Raw genomic sequence first — 21,606 nt, 5'->3', positions numbered from 1 at the left:
ATTTTAAATAAAATGCTGACATTTAGCAACCATAAGTTCAACATTGCCATATTAACATTATTAAACCTCATTCTGAGCACTGGACATTTCCCTGACATCTGAAGCAAGGGACTTGTCACACCAATCTTTAAAAATGGCAATAAATTTGAACCAAGCAATTACCGAGCCATATGTGTCAGTAGCATCCTGGAGAAGTTATTCTGCAGCATCCTAAACAGTCAACTGCAAGACTTCCTCAGCGAACATAATGTCCTGAGCAAGAGTCAAATCGGTTTTACATGACAACATAAAACTACAGACCATATCTATACCCTCCACACCCTCATCAATAAACATGTCCACCAAAACAAGGATAACATTTTCTCTTCCTTTGTTGATTAAAAAAAAACAAAAAACAAAAAAAAACAACAACATTTGACTCGATCTGATATAACGCTCTGTTCCTGAAATTAATTAAAAAAGGTGTAGGGGGGGGATATATGACATAATTAAAACAAAGTATGCAAATAATAAATCCATCCATCCATCCATAATCCTAACCGCTTATCCTGCTCGCGGGATGCTGGAGCCTATCACAGCAGTCATTGGGCGGCAGGCGGGGAGACACCCTGGAAAGGCCGCGCCAATATGGAAACAGATTTTTTCCCCCAAAGTCGGGGTGTGAAACAGGGCTGCAGTCTCAACCCCACCCTGTTTAACACTTATACTGATGAATTGGCAAAATCTCTAGAACAATCAGATATCCCTGGTCTCACCCTCTCTGACACAGAAATTAAATGCCCACTTTTTGCAGATGATCTAATATTATTAGCTTCATCTAAGGAGGCATTACAACTGAATCATCTGCAAAACAGTCAGACCTGGGTTAAAAAAAAAGATTTATGGTCTTCTAGAAACGACTTAGGTGTCAGGGAAACCCAAATAAGTTCTTACTAGGCTCCACTGATATAGAACATACACACACACAGCTACACATATTTGGGACTAATAACGACCTCTACAGGAAATTTCAATCTCGCTATTAATGATGTCAGAGACAAGGGAAGAAGGGCTTTCTATACCATAAAAAAGTCTTCAAACATAGACATATCTGTTAGAATATGGCTCAAAATATTCAAATCTATAATTAAACCAATTTTACTATATGGTAGTGAAGTGTGGGGTCCTCTTGTAAATCAAAACTTTGAAAAATGGGACAAACACCAATCGAAACCCTGCACACTGAGATTTGTAAGAGCATTCTCAGAGTACACAGGGACACGCCCAACAATGGATGCTGAGCAGAACTAGGCCAATTTCCCCTGTTAATTAAGATGCAAAAAAAGAGCAATCAAATTCTACCAACACCTAAAAGCAAGTGACCCCAACTCCTACCATTTCAAAGAGAGGAGTCCCCTCAGCCAGCTGGTCCTGAGGCTCAGCTCAGCCAACAGCACAAGGCATCAGGACAACCCTCACACAATCTGGCCCAAACAAATTATAGCTAAAGAAAAAGGAAATTACATTAACCATTGGACATCTATCACAAAAACCCAAAGCAAATTTTAAGGCTTCTTGGCTCTAAACAGACGGTACATGATGGCAGACTATGTGACCAAGCGTGACTGATCAGAAAGTGAGAAAGACATGAACTGTGTACAGACTCAGTGATCACAGCTTGGCCATGCAGACTGGCCCACACAGGCAGACCTGCTGCCAAGAGAAGACAGGCTGTGTCAGCTCTGTCCACAGAGACAGCTGGAGATACAGCAACACTTCCTGCTACAATGTAGCACATATCAAGACTCAAGAACAAAGTCCATCCATTATCCAAACCACTTATCCTGCTGTCAGGGTCGCGGGGATGCTGGAGCCTATCCCAGCAGTTCTTTACAACAATTAGATGTGAATTCCAAGACTTTGACACATTCTCTGACCAGGCTAAAATGCAGCATCTGCTTGGGGAAAACAGTGTCAGCACCATGGATGCAGCAAGATATGTCAGGTCATGTCCCAGCCTCAGAGACAAGCAGCACAACACATGACCGCTGTACTTGTCTCCTCACAACTCATGCTCCACCTTTTGATCTACTTCTCCTTCTTTATTGTTATTGTTGTTTTATTCTTTATTGATCGTTACAATGTTGTGTTGATGTTCACTATTAGTGTTGTTGTGTAATGTCCAAACTGTATTTTGATGCTTTGGCAACACTGTTTTCAAACTTTCATGCCAATCAAGCCCTTTGAATTGAATTGAATTGAATTGAGAGAGAGAGAGAGAGAGAGAGAGAGAGAGAGAGAGAGAGAGAGAGAGAGAGAGAGAGAGAGAGAGAGAGAGAGAGAGAGAGAGAGAGTGAGAGAGGGGGTAACTTTGAACGAGTCCTCTATTGGATGCTAAATGCTATTTGGTGAAAATCATCACAATATTAAGGGAAATTTCGGTGTGTGCGTGTATGTGCGTGTTTATTTATTTATTTATTGTTCATTCGGTGAGTGAATATGTGATGAGAAGACAGCCATTAATTCCTATCAAACAGATCAGTTACAGCATAAGCGTGTCACAGTTGCATCATGAGTTGCTGGAGATAATCATGACTCCACAGTTCCACCAAAATCTCGTCTAAATCACTTTAACGCCACCGCTTCGTCGTCAATAAAGGCATGTGCTGATCCGCTCCAGATAACACGCTCCCTGGTAGGACTGTTGGTTGAACATTGGGGAAAAAAGAAGTCATCTCGAATTGAGGAAAAAAACCCCTGCTCAAATCTATCTCTGCTTCTTGGTAGCAGTATTACTTTCTGCAATCACACACAACATGTTAGATAAAACACACAGCATGGTTTTCAACTTGGCCTGGTTCTCCTGACACAGGTACTGATGCATAGAACAGCATCTTCCCGTCTGACTCCAAGGCTATGTTCCTCCCACACACACACACACACACACACACACAACGGCTGAATCACTCTTTCATTTCTTTCATAAACCGAGAGCAGAGGGCAGAGATATCGAGTGTTAATGATAGAGGGAGCGAAGAAAGAGAGACTTTAAAGAAAAGATATACTTCCTTTTCACAGAGTGAGCTTTTTCTCTCTTCCTTCCTGTCCATTAAGTTTATTTCTATAGCCATAAATGACAAGTTACCCCAGACAGCAAAATGAAACTGGGCCGGACGCGGGCTGGATGTATCACAGCATCCGGCGTGCCCCAGCGTCTTTTCCCACAGCGGGATTCGAGGATGGTAAACGTTCTTTCTCTTAAACAGTCCACTGAAATCTGTTTCTACAAAAAAAATTGATGTGAGAAATAGGGAATTCAGGTGCTGACTCTTGACTCATTTCAGAGCCACAAGGCCTAATTTAAAAATGGGTTCCGACATTCATAAGGAGGCCACACTCTGGCCAGAGGCGCGGGGCGGTCTAGGAGCAGATGTGATTGTTATAATGATCTGCCGGAATCGGCACAGAGGTGAGGGGGCGGATTTGATTTCTATGCGGATCTGCCGGACTGTGGGCGCCTCTGGCCTAGTGTCAGCTGCTATATGGGACAGTCTGGGAGGTTTTTGTTTTTTTTGGGGGGGGATTTTTCCCCCCCTTTCCTCCCCAATTTAACTTGGCCAATTACCCCACTCTTCGCTGCTCCACCCCCTCTGCTGATCCGGGCAGGGCTGCAGACTACCACATGCCTCCTCCGATACATGTGGAGTCACCAGCCGCTTCTTTTCACCTGACAGTGAAGAGTTTCGCCAGGGGGACGTAGCACGTGGGAGGATCACGCTATTCCCCCTAGTTCCCCCTCCCCCCAAACAGGCACCCCGACCAACCAGAGGGGGCGCTAGTGCAGCGACCAGGACACACACTCACATCCGGCTTCCCACCCGCAGAGACGGCCAATTGTGTCTGTAGGGACACCCGAGCAAGCCAGAGGTAACACAGGGATTCGAACCGGAGACCCCCGTATTGGTAGGCAACGGAATAGACCGCTACGCCACCCGGACGCCCCGTCTGGGAAGGTTTTGAGAAACACGTAGATAGTGTGAACAATAGCAGACAACACGCTTTATCCTGGGACCCTCGATGTGGATGAGGAGACACTTTTCTGTGGACTTAAGGACCTGACGTCTTTCTGAGGGGAAGAGCTAAGGAGGAGCATCAGAGGAGGGGTCCCTCTCGCAGGACAGATAGGTGAACAGGCGATGCAGTGAAAGATTTAAAAATAAAACAATGACTGAACAGAAAGACAGCGAAGCAATGTGCCGGGGACCAACCCAGTCTGTCCTTCCTTCAACCTCCGTGTCTTCTTCTATTCTCATCTCATCTCTCTCTCTCTCCTTCATCCATTCTCTGCCCCCTTATGTACTACACCTGCTCCTAGTTTATCTCAGTACTCAACAACAGGAGAACAGAGAGGTGATGGACAAGGGTGTGAGGATGAAATCGACAACAGAAAAAAAAAGAAGAAGCAGGAAATGAGGAATGATGGGAAGGAGTTTTTGTTCTCCTGGGCAGCATGTTGGGACTTTCTCTTACTTTCATTATAAATATCTTATTTTAGTCTCTTTATTCAGCAAGTTCGGTATGTGGTCAATAAATATGAATATAATATACATGTAGATGCATTTTATATATATATATGTAATGTGTATGCTGTGTTTTAGACACAGAGTAGAGAGAGAGGACAGAGAGCTCTAGTGAAGTTTGATACTGGGAAAGTGGGAGTGCACATTTGTCTTTTATTCTATTATCTTTGCACACTGATATACATGTAGACTCTAGGAACTGTTCTTTGATACTACCGAAAACAGCACGGGTTTATATACGGGAATGGATTTTTAAATGGGATATGTGAGGGAATGCTAAGATTTCTGTTGGAAGTGATGAATAAGGATGGGATTAAGGAACGAGTATATTAGAGGGAGAGCCCAGGTTGGACGGTTTGGAGACAAAGCAAGAGTGGCAAGATTAAGATGGCTTGGGCATGTGTGGAGGAGAGATGCTGGATATATTGGGAGAAGGATGCTGAATATGGAGCTGCCAGGGTAGAGGAAAAGAGGAAGGCCAAAGAGGAGGTTTATGGATGTGGTGAGGGAGGACATGCAGGTGGCTGGTGTGACAGAGGAAGATGCAGAGGACAGGAAGAGATGGAAATGGATGATCCGCTGTGGCGACCCCTAACGGGAGCAGCCAAAAAGTAGTTTTAGTAGTAGTAGTAGCAGTAGTAGCAGGAGCAGCAGCGGTAGTAGTAGCAGTAGTAGTAGTAGTAGTATTACTACTATTAGTAGTAGTAGCAATAGTACTAGTAGTACTAGTAATAGCAGTAGTTCTACTAGTAGGAGAAGTGGTAGCGGTAGCAGTAGTAGTAGTAGTAAAAACAGTATTAGTAGCAGCAGCAACAGTAGTAGTAGTAGTAGTGGCAGCCGTAGTATTGGCAGTAATAACGGTAGTAGTAGTAGTAATAGCAGCAGCAGTAGCAGTAGTACTAGCAGTAGTAGTAGTGGTAGCAGTAGTAGTAGCAGCAGCAATGGTGGTAGTCGTACTAGTAGTAGTAATAGTGATAGTAGCAGCAGCAGTAGGACTAGTAGTAGTAATATTAGTAGTAGCGGTAGTACTAGCAGTAGTAGTAGCAGTAGTAGTATCAACAGCAGTAGTAGTAGTAGCAGTAGCAGCAATAACAGAGCAGCAGTAGTACTAGTAGTGGTAGTAGATCTATAAAAGAATGGATCCTGAGCATGGATCTCATTCGGGTGACTGCTAACAATTTAAAATGAATGAATACACAAATAAATAAATACATAAATGTTTTTGAGTCATCACAACTAATTTCCCATTTGCTCATGACAACAACACAAATTAGGCTCAGGTCAGCAGTCTTTTTTGTGAGAGTGGACAGGTAGCAATTATGCATACATGATAAGTAAAACTCATTTTTTAAAGTAACAGTAGACACATATCTATGTGTAGACCTCAGCTTTCATACCCTGATGATCCAACATGAAAAAACCAAGTCTGAAACCGGTGAAACCAAAAAGAGAGAATCTGCCAGGAACAGAAACAGTAATAATGATGACAATGAAATAAGCAGGAATAAGGGAAAAAGGACCAGTCACATATTTAATACTTTTAGAGCAGCGGTGGAGAAGATGCCGCCAAGGACAGGTACAGAAAAATGTCTGAAAAGCTTTTATTACACTATGACCAAACTTCTCGACAGTACAAACTACGTAATAAAATACGTCATAAAGTGGTGGACATTGGTCTATTATCACAATTCACTACACCAGCTGGAATTTTTTTTTTTTGAGCTGCATCCATGCCAAAACTGAGACCACAACTGTCAGAGACGCAAAACTGAAAATAAGTGGATACACTGACAAGACAAGACAGTGGAATGTCCATCATTCAGTCACTGCAACGATGACAACAAAACATCTGCCCCGTGTGAGGCTCGAACTCACGACCTTCAGATTATGAGACTGACGCGCTGCCTACTGCGCCAACGAGGCTTGAAACCACAGATGGTTCACATACATTAAATAAATTGAATGTATGTAAAAAAAGTAAGGGGGGGGTCCGCGGTGGTGTAGCGGTCTAAGCATCGGCTTTGCGTCGATGCAGTTGCCCACTGGGGACTGGGGTTCGCGCCCCGGTCTCGTCAGATCCGACTATGGCCGGACTCCATGAAGCAGCAATCATTGGCAACGCTGTCTTCGGGAGGGGGGCGGAGTCGGCTTGTGTTCGTCACGTGAATGCGTCTCTGTGTGTGTCGGAAAAACAGTGGTTCGGCTTGGAGTCGCCTTGTCACAAAAAGTGGGGAGGCGGTCTCCTTCGAGACTGCCGGCCGGAGAGATGCAGTTGGCGAACGCATGCAGTTTGAGGGTGGGTGTTTGAATTAAAATAGGGATCGATTGGCCACTAAATTGGGAGAAAAAGGGGAAAAATCAGAAATAAATTTATTTAAAAAAAAAATTAAAAAAAAGTAAGGGGGAGTACACATTTGTCATTTGTCTATTATCTTTGCACACTGAGCTACATGTAGACTCTAGGAACTGTTCTTTAATACTGCTGAGAAAGCCAGAGATTTAGATACGGGAATGGACTTTTATATGCAGTATATGAGGGAATGCTAAGATTTCTATTGGGAGTGACGAAGAAGGACAGGATTAAGGAATGAGTATCTTAAGAGGGACAGCCCAGGTTGGATGGTTTTGAGACAAAGCAAGAGAGGCAAGATTGAGATGGCTTGGACGCGTGGACAGAGAGATGCTGGGTATATTGGGAGAAGGATGCTGAATATGGAGCTGCCAGGGAAGAGGAAAAGAGGAAGGCCAAAGAGGAGGTTTATGGACGTGGTGAGAGAGGACATGCAGGTGGCTGGTGTGACAGAGGAAGATGCAGAGGACAGGAAGAGATGGAAAAAGATGATCCACTGTGGCGACCCCTAACGGGAGAAACCAAAAGTAGTAGTGGTAGTAGTAGTACTAGTAGTAGTAATAGCTGTAGTAGTAGTGCCAGCGGTAGAAGTAGCAGTATTAGTAGTAGCAGCAGCAGTAGTAGCAACAATATTAGTAGTAGTAGCACTAGCAGTAGCGGCAGTAGTAGTAGTAGTACTAGTAGTAGTAGTAGTTGTAGTAGTAGTAGTAGCAGTATTATTAGTACCATTAGTAAAAGTAGTAACAGCAGCGGCAATAGTAGTAGTAGCGGTAGTAGTAGGAGTAGCAGCAGCAGTAGTAGTAGTAATAGTAGTAGATATGTAAGGGAATGGATCCTGAGCATGAAGATCATTGGGATGACTGCTGACAATTTAAAATTAATAAATACATCTATCAACCCATCCATCCATTATCAAAACCACTTATCCTGCTCTCAGGGTCACGGGGATGCTGGAGACTATTCCAGCAGTCACTGGGCGGCAGGCGGGGAGACACCCTGGACACGCCGCCTGGCCATCACACATTAATAAATAAATGTTTTTTGAGTCATCACAACTAATTTCCCATTTACTAATGACAACAACACAAATTAGGCTCAAGTCAGCAGTCTTTTTGTGAGAGTGGACAGATGCAGTCATGCATACATGATAAGTAAAACTCAGTTTTTAAAGTAACAGTTGACACATATCTAAGTGTAGACCTCAGCTTTCATACCAACATGAGAAAACCAAGTCTGATACCGGTAAAACCAAAAAGAGAGAATCTGCAGGGAACAGAAACAGTAATCATGACGATGATGAAATAAGCAGGAATAAGGGAAAAAGGACCGGTCGTGTTCTGTTTCCATCTTAGGGATATTTAATACTTTTGCAGCACCGGAGGAGAAGATTGCCGCCAAGGACAGGTGCAGAAAAATGTCTGGAAAAGCTTTTATTACGCTATGACCAAACTTCTCGACAGTACAAACTAAGTGATAAGTCAGTGGTGGACAGTGATCTATTATCACAACTCACTACACCAACTAGAAACTTTTTTTTTGAGCTGCATCCATGCCAAAACTGAGACCACATCTGTCAGAGATGCAAAACTGCAAATAAATGGATACACTGACAAGACAAGACAGTGGAATGTCCATCATTCAGTCACTGCAGCGATGACAACAAAACATCTGCCCCGTGTGAGGCTCGAACTCACGACCTTCAGATTATGAGACTGACGCGCTGCCTACTGCGCCAACGAGGCTTGAAACCATAGTTGGTTCACATACATTCAACAAGTTGAGTCATCAGATCTACCCCTCCCCCCAAAATAAGTGAGTGGGAGTGCACAATTGTCATTTATCCTGTTATCTTTGCACACTGAGCAACATGTAGACTCTAGGAACTATTCTTTAACACTACCGAGAAAGCCAGAGGTTTCAATACGGGAATGGATTTTTATAAGGCATATATGAAGGAATGCTAAGATTTCTGTTGGGAGTGATGAAGGACATGATTAGGAACGAGTACATTGGAGGGACAGCTCAGGTTGGACAGTTTGGTGACCAGCAAGACAGCAATAGTTGTAGTACTAGTAGTAGCAGTAGCAGTAGTACTACGAGTAGCAATAGTAGTACTAGTAGTAGTAGAAGTATTACTAGTATTACTAGTATTAGCAGTAGTAGTAGCAGCAGTATTACTACTACTAGTAGCAGTAGTGCTAGTAGTAACAGTAGTAGTAGTATTAGTAGTTAGTAGCAGTAGTAGTAGCAGTATTAGTAGTAGCAGTGCGGTAGTAGTAGTACTAGTAGTAGCAGCAGTAGTACTAGTAGTACTAGTCTTAGCAGTAGTAGTAGCAGTAGTACTACTAGTAGTGGCAGTGGTGCTAGTAGTAGCAGTAGTAGCAGCGGCAGTAGTAGTATTAGTAGGTGGTAGTAGTAGTATTAGTAGCTAGTGGCAGTAGCAGTAGCAGAATTAGTAGTAGCAGCAGTAGCAGTAGCGGTGGTATTAGTAGTCATAGTAGTAATAGCAGTAGGGGTAGTAGATATATAAGGGAATGGATCATAAGCATGGAGATCATTGGGGTGACTGCTGATACTTGAAAATAAATGAATAAATAGACAAATACATAAATTCCCTAAATGTTTTTAGAGTCATCACAACTAATTTTCCATTTGCTAACGACGACAACACAAATAGAATAGAATAGAACAAAATAGAATACTATTTATTAGTCATTTTGTACATACATACAAATGACATTTACTCTGTACTTAACCCATCCTAGCTGTGTAGCTAGGAGCATTAATTAGCCTCAAATCAGAAGTCTTTTTTGTGGAAGTGGACAGATAGCAATCATGCATACCTGATAAGTAAAACTCAACAGTAGTAACAGTAGGCACATATCCATGTGCACACCTCAGCTTTCATACCCCAATGATCGAATCCGAGAAAACAAGGTCTTAAACTGGTAAAACCAAAAAGAGAGAGAATCTGCGAGGAACAGAAACAGTAATCATGATGACTGTGAAATAAGTAGGGACAAGGAAAAAAAAACCAGTCATGTTCTGGTTCCATCTTAGGTATATTTAATACTTTTGCAGCACCAGAGGAGAAGACTGCCGCCAAGGACAGGTACAGAAAAATATCTGGAAAACTTTTATTACACTATGACTAAACTTCTCGACAGTACAAACTAAGTGATAAGTCAGTGGTGGACATTGATCTATTATCACAATTCACTACACCAATTAGAAACTTTTTCTTTGAGCTGCATCCATGCCAAAACTGAGACCACATCTGTCAGAGATGCAAAACTGCAAATAAATGGATACACTGACAAGACAAGACAGTGGAATGTCCATCATTCAGTCACTGCAAGGATGACAACAAAACATCTGCCCCGTGTGAGGCTCGAACTCACGACCTTCAGATTATGAGACTGACGCGCTGCCTACTGCGCCAACGAGGCTTGAAATCATAGATGGTTCACGTACATTGAACAAGTTGAGTCATCGGGACTACCACCCCCCAAAACAAGTAAGTGGGAGTGCACATTTGTCATTTATGCTATTATCTTTGCACACTGAGCTACATGTAGACTCTAGGAACTGTTCTTTAATGCTACTGAGAAAGCCAGAGGTTTATATATGGGAATGGATTTTTTTATGGGATATATGAGGACATGCTAAGATTTCTGTTGGGAGTGATGAAGAAGGACATGATTAGAAACGACTATATTAGAGGGACAGCTCAAGTTGGACGGTTTGGTGACAAAGCATTAGAGGCAAGATTGAGATGGTTTGGATGCGTGAAGGAGAGATGCTGGGTATGTTGGGAGAAGGATGCTGAAGTAGTAGAAGTGGTAGCAGCAGTAGAAGTTCGAGTAGTAGTAGTGGTAGTAGTAATAGTGATATTAGTAATAGTAGTAGTGGTATTAGTAGTAGCAGTAGTAGTAGTATATATATGAGGGAATAGATCCTGAGCATGGCTCTCATTGGGGTGACTGCTGACAGTTTAAAATAAATAAATACACAAATACATAAATGTTTTTGAGTCATCACAATTAATTTCCCATTTGCTAACGACAACAACACAAATAAGGCTCAAGTCAGCAGTCTTTTTTGTGAGAGTGGACAGGTAGTAATTATGCATACATGATAAGTACAACTCAGTTTTTAAAGTAACAGTAGACACATATCTATGTGTAGACCTCAGCTTTCATACCCTGATGATCCAACATGAGAAAACCAAGTCTGAAACCGGTAAAACCAAAAAGACAGAGAATCTGCCAGGAACAGAAACAGTAATCATGATGACTATGAAATAAGCAGGAATAAGGGAAAAAGGACCAGTCGTGTTCTGTTTCCATCTTGGGTATATTTAATACTTTTAGAGCAGCAGTGGAGAAGATTGCCGCAAAGGACTGTCACAACCCCTCTCCCTTGACACCTGCTCACCCCTCCTTCACTCTGGCACACCTGCCCATGGTTTCAATCAACACACCTGCTGGCCATCAAGCAATCACCCCCTCTCCCTTGACACCTGCTCACCCCTCCTTCACTCTGGCACACCTGCTGGCCATCAAGCAATCACCGTCACCTTTAAAAAGCCTCAACTGTGGACCAGACTTCACTGGAACGTTGCCATTCATGGTTTGTTGCCTAAAGGTTATTGCAAGTCCAGTCCTAGCCTGCATTCTCCGATGTTCATAGTTGTTGCATTCTTGCCTGCCAGTCTGATTTTTTGCTCTCTGCTCTTCAGGACTTCAGCCCGCCAGTCTCCCTGCCACTGAGCCAACTCCTGCTCTACTCCTAGTATCGGCCACTTCAATAAAGACTTGATTTTTTTTCCCTTACCTGGTTGTCCCGTCTGCTTTTGGGTTTTTCCAGATACGTGACAAGGACAGGTACAGAAAAATGTTTGAAAAGCTTTTATTACACTATGACCAAACTTCTCGACAGTACAAACTAAGTGATAAGTCAGTGGTGGACATAGCTCTATTATCACAATTCACTACACCAAGTAGAAACTTTTTTTTTTGTGAGCTGCATCCATGCCAAAACTGAGACCACATCTGTCAGAGACACAAACTGAACATAAGTGGATACACTGACAAGACAAGACAGTGGAATGTCCATCATTCAGTCGCTGCAACGATGACAACAAAACATCTGCCCCGTGTGAGGCTCGAACTCACGACCTTCAGATTATGAGACTGACGCGCTGCCTACTGCGCCAACGAGGCTTGAAACCACAAATGGTTCACGTACATTCAACAGGTTTGGTCATCGGATGTGCCCCACCCCCTAAAATAAGTAAGTGGGAGTGCACATTTGTCATTTATTCTATTATCTTTGCACACTGAGCTACATGTAGAGTCTGGAAACTGTTCTTTAACACTACCGAGAAAGCCAGAGGTTTATATATGGGAATGGATTTTTATATGGGATATATGAGGACATGCTAAGATTTCTGTTGGGAGTTTACCCCACCATCAACAAGACATGCAATTTATGGTTAATACTCCTGTCTGTGCCCCCTGACCGAGGCAATGGCAAGACAAACTGGAGTTGGTCCCTGGGTGCTGCATGGCGGCTGCCCACTGCTCATAGCTACACAGCTAGGACGGGTTAAATGCAGGGTGTAATTTCCCCACGGGGATTAATATAGTATATCAAATCAAATCGAACATGGAGCTGCCAGGGAAGAGGAAAAGAGGAAGGCCAAAGAGGAGGTTTATGGATGTAGTGAGGGAGGAAATGCAGGTGGTTGGCGTGACAGAGGAAGATGCAGAGGACGGGAAGAGATGGAAACTGATGATCCACTGTGGTGACCCCTAATGGGAGCAGCCAAAAGTAGTAGTAGTAGCAGTAGACGAGGTAGCAGTAGTAGTAGCAACAGTAGTACCAGTAGCAGCAGCAGCCATAGTAGCAGTAGTAGTAGAAGCAGTAGTAGTAGTGGCAGCAGCAGTAATGGTAGTAGCAGCAGCAGCAATACTATTAGTAGTAGTGGTAGCAGCAGCAGCAGCAGCAGTAGTAGTAGTAATAAGTGTAGGGGTATTAGTAGTAGTGGTAGTATGAGAAGTAGTAGTAGTAGCAGCAGCAGCAGCAGTAGTACAAGTAGTAGTAATAGCGGTAGCAGTACTAGCAGTAGTAGTAGTGGTGGCAGTAGTAATAGTAGTAGTGGCATTAGCAGTAACGGTAGTACTAGCAGCAGTAGCAGTAGTGGCAGAAGTAGTAGTACTAGTATTAGTTGTAGTGACAGTAGCAGTAGTACTAGTAGTAGTGATAGCGGTAGTATTACCAGTAGTAGTAGCAGTGACAGTAGTAGTAATAGCAGTAGTAGCAGCAGCAGTAGTAGTAACAGTGATAGTAGTAATAGTAGTAGTGGTATTAGTAGTAGTAGTAGTAGATATACATGAGGGAATAGATCCTGAGCATGGCTCTCATTGGGGTGACTGCTGACAGTTTAAAATAAATAAATACATAAATACATAAATGTTTTTGAGTCATCACAACTAATTTTCCATTTGCTAACGACAACAACACAAATTAGGCTCAAGTCAGCAGTCTTTTTTTGTGAGAGTGGACAGGTAGCAATTATGCATACATGATAAGTAAAACTCAGTTTTTAAAGTAACAGTAGACACATATCTGTGTGTAGACCTCAGCTTTCATACCCTGATGATCCAACATGAGAAAACCAAGTCTGAAACCGGTAAAAGCAAAAAGACAGAGAATCTGCCTGGTACAGTAATTATGATGACTATGAAATAAGCAGGAATAAGGGAAAAAGGATCGGTCGTGTTCTATTTCCATCTTAGGTATATTTAATACTTTTACAGCACCAGAGGAGAAGATTGCCGCCAAGGACAGGTACAGAAAAATGTTTGAAAAGCTTTTATTACACTATGACCAAACTTCTCGACAGTACAAACTAAGTGATAAGTCAGTGGTGGACCTTGATCTAGTATCACAATTCACTACACCAATTAGATTTTTTTGTGAGCTGCATCCATGCTAAAACTGAGACCACATCTGTCAGAGACACAAAACTGAAAGTAAGTGGATACACTGACAAGACAAGATAGTGAAATGTCCGTCATTCAGTCACTGCAACGATGACAACAAAACATCTGCCCCGTGTGAGGCTCGAACTCACGACCTTCAGATTATGAGACTGACGCGCTGCCTACTGCGCCAACGAGGCTTGAAACCAGAGTTGGTTCACGTACATTGAACAAGTTGAGTCATCGCAACTAACCCCCCCCCCCCCAAAAAAAATAAGTAAGGGGGAGTACACATTTGTTATTTATTCTATTATCTTTGCACACTGAGCTACATGTTGACTCTAGAAACTGTTCTTTGATGCTACTGAGAGAGCCAGAGGTTTATATATGGGAATGGATTTTTATATGGGATATATGAGGACATGCTAAGATTTCTGTTGGGAGTGATGAAGAAGGACACGATTAGAAACGACTACATTAGAGGGGCAGCTCAAGTTGGACGGTTTGGTGACAAAGCATTAGAGGCAAGATTGAGATGGTTTGGACGCGTCGAGGACAGATGCTGGGTATATTTGGGGAAGGATGCTGAACAGCTTGCGCTGTTGCCTCACAGCAAGAAGGTCCTGGGTTCGAACCCCGGGGTTGTCCAACCTTGGGGTCATCCCAGGTCGTCTTCTGTGTGGAGTTTGCATGTTCTCCCTGTGTCTGCAGTGGGTTTTCTCCTGGTGCTCCAGTTATCCCACCATCAACAAGACACGCATGTTAGGGTTAATAGTCCTGTCTGTGCCCCCTGACCGAGGCAATGGAAAGACAAACCAGTGTTGGTCCCCGGGCACTGCATGGTGGCTGCCCACTGCTTCTAGCTACACAGCTAGGATGGGTGAAATGCAGGGTGCAATTTCTCTACTGGGATTAATATAGTATATCAAATCAAATCGAACATGGAGCTGCCAGGGAAGAGGAAAAGAGGAAGGCCAAAGAGGAGGTTTATGGATGTGGTGAGGGAGGAAATGTAGGTGGTTGGCGTGACAGAGGAAGATGCAGAGGACAAGAAGAAATGGAAACTGATGATCCGCTGTGGTGACCCCTAATGGGAGCAGCCAAAAGTAGTAGTAGTAGTAGTAGCAGTAGTACTAGTAGTAGTAGTAGCGGTAGTAGTAGAAGCATTAGTAGTAGTGGCAGCAGCAGTAGTAGTAGTAGTGGCAGTAGCAATAGCAGTAGTAGTAGTAGCAGTAGCAGCAGCAGTAGTAGTACAAGTAGTAGTAGTAGTAGCAGCGGCAGTAGCACTAGCAGTAGTAGTATTAGTAATAAGTGTAGCGGTATTAGTAGTAGCGGTAGCACGAGCAGTAGTTGTAGTAGTAGGAGTAGCAGCAACAGTAGTACAAGTAGTAGTAATAGTGGTAGTAGTACTAGCAGTAGTAGTGGTGGTGGTAGTAGTAATAGTAGTAGCAGCATTAGTAGTAGTGGTAGTACTAGCAGTAGTAGCAGCAGCAGCAGTAGCAGTAGTATTAGCAGTAGTGGCAGAAGTAGTAGTACTACTAGTAGTAGTAGTGGTAGTAGTAGCAGTAACAGCAGCAGTAGTACTAGTAGTAGTAGTAGCGGTAGTAGCAGCAGCAGTAGTAGTAGTATGAGTAGTAGTAGTAATAGTGAAAGTAGTAATAGTAGTAGTGGTATTAGTAGTAATAGTACTAGTAGTAGTAGTAGATATATGAGGGAATAGATCCTGAGCATGGAGATCATTGGGGTGACTGCTGACAATTTAGAATAAATGAATACACAAATACATAAATGTTTTTGAGTCATCACAACTAATTTCCCATTTGCTGATGACAACAACACAAATTAGGCTCAAGTCAGCAGTCTTTTTGTGAGAGTGGACAGGTAGTAATTATGCATACATGATAAGTAAAACTCGGTTTTTTGAGTTACAGTAGACACATATCTATATGTACACCTCAGCTTTCATACCCTAATGATCCAACATTAGAAAACCAAGTCTGAAACCGGTAAAAACCAAAAAGAGAGAATCTGCCAGGAACAGAAACGGTAATCATGATGACGATGAAATAAGCAGGAATAAGGGAAAAAGGACCGGTCATGTTCTATTTCCATCTTAGGTATATTTAATACTTTTAGAGCAGCGGTGGAGAAGATTGCTGCTCAGGACAGGTACAGAAAAATGTCTGAAAAGCTTTTATTACACTATGACCAAACTTCTCGACAGTACAATCTAAGTGATAAGTCAGTGTTAGACATTGATCTATTATCACAATTCACTACACCAGCTGGAAACTTTTTTTGTGAGCTGCATCCATGCCAAAACTGAGACCACATCTGTCAGAGACACAAAACTGAAAGTAAGTGGATACACTGACAAGACAAGATAGTGAAATGTCCGTCATTCTGTCACTGCAACGATGACAACAAAACATCTGCCCCGTGTGAGGCTCGAACTCACGACCTTCAGATTATGAGACTGACGCGCTGCCTACTGCGCCAACGAGGCTTGAAACCATAGATGGTTCACGTACATTTAACAAGTTGAGTCATCGCAACTAACCCCCCCCCCAAAAAAAATAAGTAAGGGGGAGTACACATTTGTCATTTATTCTATTATCTTTGCACACTGAGCTACATGTTGATTCTAGAAACTGTTCTTTGATGCTACCGAGAAAGCCAGAGGTTTATATATGGGAATGGATTTTTATATGGGATATATGAGGACATGCTAAGATTTCTGTTGGGAGTGATGAAGGAGGACATGATTAGAAACAACTATATTAGAGGGGCAGCTCAAGTTGGACGGTTTGGTGACAAAGCATTAGAGGCAAGATTGAGATGGTTTGGATGTGTGGAGGACAGATGCTGGGTATATTGGGAGAAGAATGCTGAACAGTTCGCGCTGTTGCCTCACAGCAAGAAGGTCCTGGGTTCGAACCCCGGGGTTGTCCAACCTTGGGGTCATCCCAGGTCGTCCTCTGTGTGGAGTTTGCATGTTCTCCCTGTGTCTGCAGTGGGTTTTCTCCAGGTGCTCCAGTTTATCCCACCATCAACAAGACATGCATGTTAGGGTTAATACTCCTGTCTGTGCCCCCTGACCGAGGCAATGGAAAGACGAGCTAGTGTTGGTCCCCGGGTGCTGCATGGTGGCTGCCCACTGCTCCTAGCTACACAGCTAGGATGGGTGAAATGCCGGGTGCAATTTCCCCACGGGGATTAATATAGTATATCAAATCAAATCGAACATGGAGCTGCCAGGGAAGAGGAAAAGAGGAAGGCCAAAGAGGAGGTTTATGGATGCGGTGAGGGAGGAAATGCAGGTGGTTGGCGTGACAGAGGAAGATGCAAAGGACAGGAAGAAATGGAAACTGATGATCCACTGTGGTGGCCTCTAATGGGAGCAGCCAAAAGTAGTAATAGTAGTAGCAGTAGTACTAGTAGTAGTAATAGCGGTAGTAGTAGCAGTAGTACTAGCAACAGTAGTGCCAGCAGCAGCAGTAGCAGTAGAACTAGCAGCAGTAGCAGCAGCCATAGTAGCAGTAGTCGTAGTGGTAGTAGTAGAAGCATTAGTAGTAGTGGCAGCGGCAGTAGTAGTGGTAGTAGCAGCAGCAGTAGTAGTAGTAATAGAAGTAGTGGTAGTAGCAATAGCAGTAGTAGTAGTAGTAGCAGCAGCAGTAGTACAAGTAGTAGTAGTAGCAGCGGCAGTAGTACTAGCAGTAGTAGTAGTAGTAATAAGTGAAGCGGTATTAGTAGTAGCGGTAGCATGAGCAGTAGTTGTAGTAGTAGGAGTAGCAGCAGCAGTAGTAGTAGTACAAGTAATAGTAATAGTGGTGGTAGTAGTAGTGGTGGTGGTAGTAGTAATAGTAGTAGTGGCATTAGTAGTAGTGGTAGTACTAGCAGTAGTAGTAGCAGTAGCAGTAGTAGTATTAGCAGTAGTGGCAGAAGTAGTAGTACTAGTAGTAGTAGTGGTAGTAGTAGCAGTAACAGCAGCAGTAGAACTAGTAGTAGTAGTAGCGGTAGTATTAGCAGTAGTAGTAGCAGTGACAGTAGTAGTAGTGGTAGTAGCAGCAGCAGTAGTAGTACGAGTAGTAGTAGTAATAGTCATAGTATTAGTGGTATTAGTAGTAATAGTACTAGTAGTAGTAGTAGATATATGAGGGAATAGATCCTGAGCATGGCTCTCATTGGGGTGACTGCTGACAATTTAGAATAAATGAATACACAAATACATAAATACATAAATGTTTTTGAGTCATCACAACTAATTCCCATTTGCTAACGACAACAACACAAATTAGGCTCAGGTCAGCAGTGTTTTTTGTGAGAGTGGACAGGTAGTAATTATGCATACATGATAAGTAAAACTCAGTTTTTAAAGTGACCGTAGACACATATCTATGTGTAGACCTCAGCTTTCATACCCTAATGATCCAACATGAGAAAACCAAGTCTGAAACCGGTAAAAACCAAAAAGAGAGAATCTGCCAGGAACAGAAACAGTAATCATGATGACTATGAAATAAGCAGGAATAAGGGAAAAAGGACCGGTCATGTTCTGTTTCCATCTTAGGTATATTTAATACTTTTAGAGCAGCAGTGGAGAAGATTGCCGCCAAGGACAGGTACAGAAAAATGTCTGAAAAGCTTTTATTACACTATGACCAAACTTCTCGACAGTACAAACTAAGTGATAAGTCAGTGGTGGACATTGATCTATTATCACAATTCACTACACCAACCGGAAACTTTTTTTTGTGAGCTGCATCCATGCCAAAACTGAGACCACATCTGTCAGAGACACAAAACTGCAAATAAGTGGATACACTGACAAGACAAGATAGTGAAATGTCCGTCATTCTGTCACTGCAACGATGACAACAAAACATCTGCCCCGTGTGAGGCTCGAACTCACGACCTTCAGATTATGAGACTGACGCGCTGCCTACTGCGCCAACGAGGCTTGAAACCATAGATGGTTCACGTACATTGAACAAGTTGAGTCATTGGAACTACCCCCCCCCCCAAAAAAAATAAGTAAGGGGGAGTACACATTTGTCATTTATTCTATTATCTTTGCACACTGAGCTACATGTTGATTCTAGAAACTGTTCTTTGATGCTACCGAGAAAGCCAGAGGTTTATATATGGGAATGGATTTTTATATGGGATATATGAGGACATGCTAAGATTTCTGTTGGGAGTGATGAAGAAGGACATGATTAGAAACGACTATATTAGAGGGGCAGCTCAAGTTGGACGGTTTGGTGACAAAGCATTAGAGGCAAGATTGAGATGGTTTGGACGCGTCGAGGACAGATGCTGGGTATATTGGGAGAAGGATGCTGAACAGTTCGCGCTGTTGCCTCACAGCAAGAAGGTCCTGGGTTCGAACCCTGGGGTTGTCCAACCTTGGGGTCATCCCAGGTCGTCCTCTGTGTGGAGTTTGCATGTTCTCCCTGTGTCTGCAGTGGGTTTTCTCCGGGTGCTCCAGTTTATCCCACCATCAACAAGACACGCATGTTAGGGTTAATAGTCCTGTCTGTGCCCCGTGACCGAGGCAATGGAAAGACGAACCAGTGTTGGTCCCCGGGCGCTGCATGGCGGCTTCCCACTACTCCTAGCTACACAGCTAGGATGGGTGAAATGCATGGTGCAATTTCCCGACTGGGATTAATATAGTAATATCAAATCAAATCGAACATGAAGCTGCCAGGGAAAGAGGAAAAGAGGAAGGTCAAAGAGGAGGTTTATGGATGTGGTGAGGGAGGAAATGCAGGTGGTTGGCGTGACAGAGGAAGATGCAGAGGACAGGAAGAGATGGAAATGGATTATCCACTGTGGCGACCCCTAACGGGAGCAGCCAAAAGTAATAGCAGTAATAGCAGTAATACTACTGTAGTAGTAGCGATAGTAGTCATCATCGGCGGTCACTCGGGGTCGAGTATGACTGTCCTCCTTCTTGGTCCTTGTGGGTCTTCAGGTGAGCAAAGAGGCTGAACCTGGAGCCGCATAATTTGGTGCAGTGTGGGCAGGGGTGGGCGGTGGTAGTCGTGGGATTGGTTTGGGCTTTTTGGTGGAAACTCCCTCCTTTCTGAGTCTGTGCTTGTCTTCTGCAGCACAGCGGAGATCATTATTATATAGTGCAACTCCTTCCTTGACAAGTTTTCTCCAGGTCGCCCTGTTGGTTGCTGTGTCCTCCCAGGTCTTAGGGTCTATGTGGCATTTTTTGATGTTTGCTTGGATGTTATCCTTATACCTTTTCTTTTGACCTCCCGGGGCACGTTGTCCTGTGAAAAGCTGGGAGTATAGGACTTGTTTTGGAAGCAGACAGTCAGGCATACGGATGACATGGCCAGTCCATCTGAGCTGGTGTTGGGCAATGGTGGCAGTTATAGCGGGAATGTTAGCCTCCTCCAGGATGCTGGTGTTGGTGCGTCTGTCTTCCCAGGTGATCTTGAGGATTTTTCGGGGGCACCTCTAGTGCCTTCAGGTGCCTGCTGTATGTGGTCCAGGATTCTGATCCATACAGTAGGGTGGGCAACACTACTGCTCTGTAGACCAGAATTTTCGTCCTGGCCTGGAGGTCACGGTTTTCAAAGACCTTTTTCCTCAGTCTTGAGAAAATCTCACTAGCACAACTGAGGCGGTGGTGTTTTTCCTCATCAATATTAGCTTTGGAGGATAGGAGGCTTCCGAGATATGTAAAGTGGTCCACATTTTCCAGTCTGGTTTTGTCACCATAGATAGATAGGGGTGGAGCAGGGTTATTTGTGTTGGGTGGTGGCTGGTAGAGGATCTGGGTCTTTTCTATGTTAAGGGTCAGACCAAGTTGCTTGTATGCCTTGGCAAAAGCATCCAGAATGCACTGTAGGTTCTCTTCTGAATGGGCCACGAGGGCAGTCATCAGCATACTGCAGCTCCATGATGGATATGGTGGTGGTTCTGCTTTTAGCCCTGAATCTGTTGATGTTCAGGAGTTGTCCGTCGGTTCTTTACATGATTCTGACTCCTTGTGGCAGGTGTTTACCCATAAGATGGAGGATAGCAAAAATTAAAATGGAGAACAGGGTAGGAGCAATGACACAGCCCTACTTGACTCCAGTGTGACCCCTGAAGGGTTCCGTTTCATCTCCACTGCCACTGAGTACTGTGGCTGACATATTGTCATGCAATAGTCTCAGTATCCGGATGTATTTCTCCGGGCACCCAATTTTTGCCAGAATCAGCCCAAGAGCCTGACGGTTCACAGAGTCAAAGGATTTGGTGAAGTCTATGAAGGCCATGTATAGTGGTTGATTTTGTTCCCAGTATTTTTCTTGTAGTTGGCGAGCAATGAAAATCATGCCCATGGTACCTGTATTTGGGCCACTCTGAGACTCAGGGAGAATGTTTTCTTACAGGGGGAGGAGTCTATTAGCCAAAACCCGGGTGAGAGTTTTTTCAGTAGCAGCAGCCATAGTAGAGTGGCAGCAGCAGTAGTAGTAGTAGTAGCGGTAGTAGTAGCGGTAATAGTAGTAGTAGTAGCAGCAGTAGTAGGAGTGGTAGCGATAGTAGTAGTAGTGGCAGCAGCAGCAGCAGTAGTAGGGCAGCAACAGCAGTAATAGTAGTAGCGGTAGTAGTAGTATTAGTAGCAGTAGTAGTAGTAGTGGTAGTAGCAACAGCAATAGCAGCAGTAGTACTCGTAGTAGCGGTAGTAGTAGCAGTAGTA

General features: G+C 43.5%; 1 protein-coding gene and 7 non-coding genes across 8 annotated transcripts in view; all 8 read right to left on the bottom strand.

Moving 5' to 3' along the window:
- LOC130115273 (rho guanine nucleotide exchange factor 17-like) overlaps window positions 1–21,606 on the bottom strand; it is a 131,770-nt gene that overhangs the window by 27,719 nt on the left and 82,445 nt on the right. The gene's annotated exons all lie outside the window — the stretch shown is intronic.
- trnam-cau (transfer RNA methionine (anticodon CAU)) lies at window positions 6,410–6,482 on the bottom strand. Its single transcript has one exon. It is a non-coding gene; the product is annotated as a tRNA-Met (tRNA).
- Window positions 8,579–8,651, bottom strand: trnam-cau (transfer RNA methionine (anticodon CAU)). The gene has a single exon. It is a non-coding gene; the product is annotated as a tRNA-Met (tRNA).
- trnam-cau (transfer RNA methionine (anticodon CAU)) lies at window positions 10,286–10,358 on the bottom strand. The gene has a single exon. It is a non-coding gene; the product is annotated as a tRNA-Met (tRNA).
- trnam-cau (transfer RNA methionine (anticodon CAU)) lies at window positions 12,062–12,134 on the bottom strand. The gene has a single exon. It is a non-coding gene; the product is annotated as a tRNA-Met (tRNA).
- Window positions 14,026–14,098, bottom strand: trnam-cau (transfer RNA methionine (anticodon CAU)). Its single transcript has one exon. It is a non-coding gene; the product is annotated as a tRNA-Met (tRNA).
- Window positions 16,332–16,404, bottom strand: trnam-cau (transfer RNA methionine (anticodon CAU)). Its single transcript has one exon. It is a non-coding gene; the product is annotated as a tRNA-Met (tRNA).
- Window positions 18,786–18,858, bottom strand: trnam-cau (transfer RNA methionine (anticodon CAU)). Its single transcript has one exon. It is a non-coding gene; the product is annotated as a tRNA-Met (tRNA).

This window comes from Lampris incognitus, chromosome 7 (genome assembly GCF_029633865.1).
Source record: "Lampris incognitus isolate fLamInc1 chromosome 7, fLamInc1.hap2, whole genome shotgun sequence".
In the NCBI taxonomy this organism is placed as follows: Eukaryota; Metazoa; Chordata; class Actinopteri; order Lampriformes; family Lampridae; genus Lampris; species Lampris incognitus.
The sequence above is the reverse complement of the archived record's forward strand: the minus strand, read 5'-3'. Positions and strand labels throughout refer to the sequence as shown.